Source organism: Pan troglodytes, chromosome 16 (genome assembly GCF_028858775.2).
Source record: "Pan troglodytes isolate AG18354 chromosome 16, NHGRI_mPanTro3-v2.0_pri, whole genome shotgun sequence".
NCBI classification, from domain to species: domain Eukaryota; kingdom Metazoa; phylum Chordata; class Mammalia; order Primates; family Hominidae; genus Pan; species Pan troglodytes.
The window spans coordinates 23878715-23879466 of record NC_072414.2 but is presented as its reverse complement, the minus strand read 5'-3'; the positions used below and the strand labels follow the sequence as shown (position 1 = coordinate 23879466).

The window sequence follows — 752 nt, the reverse complement described above, 5'->3', positions numbered from 1 at the left end:
CTTCAAAATTCACCAGTAGTCTTTGGGATCTGATTTCTTCCACCAATTTACTTTAGGGTCATTTTTAGTGTAGGTGGATCTGCCTGGTTCTCAATTTGACACCCTCTCTAAACATGAATGAGTTCCAATCATATTCGTTCCTAAGTGATCAAATTCAAGAATAGTACAGATGTGTGGAATATGCCAATACCTAAGGTAAAAAAGTAAATTATCAGGTCTTTACTAAGACAGTTACTGAACTAAAGACAGTTTAGTAACTGTCTTTTTCATACTTCAGCAACTGTCTTGTGGTTCCTTCCCACAGATGTAACAATAGTCCTGTAAGTAAAGTAAAACCACAGAGTTACTCTATGAGGCATGTCCAACAACGTGCAGGCTACAAGAAAAGACCTATCGGGATAGACCTCAATGGAATGTTGAATTTAAAAAGCAAGTCACCAAATATCACTTATGTAAAATTTATAAATATAGTAAACAGCAAACTACATCAATGTTTCTCTTTTTCGGTTTTAGGAATCTCTTACTCTCCTAAAATTATTGAAGATCCAAAGAAATTTATTTCATTTGGGTTGCATTTATTAATTTTTTCTATATAAGAAATTAAAGCTAAAAAAGTTTTGAAACACAAGAATGCAAGTATTCATTTCCTTAGGCATCAGAGCATTTACACCTTTAGGTAGCTCCACTGTATCCTCATGAAAGAATGAGAGTAAAAAAAATTCATATAATGTCTTAGTATTATTATGTAAATA

The 752-nt window shown here is 32.6% G+C and overlaps 1 non-coding gene across 1 annotated transcript; it reads right to left on the bottom strand.

The window, feature by feature from the left end:
• Positions 1-278: 278 nt before the first annotated feature.
• Positions 279-410, bottom strand: LOC112205762 (small nucleolar RNA SNORA18). The gene has a single exon (XR_002939849.1). It is a non-coding gene; the product is annotated as a small nucleolar RNA SNORA18 (small nucleolar RNA).
• Positions 411-752: the final 342 nt, after the last annotated feature.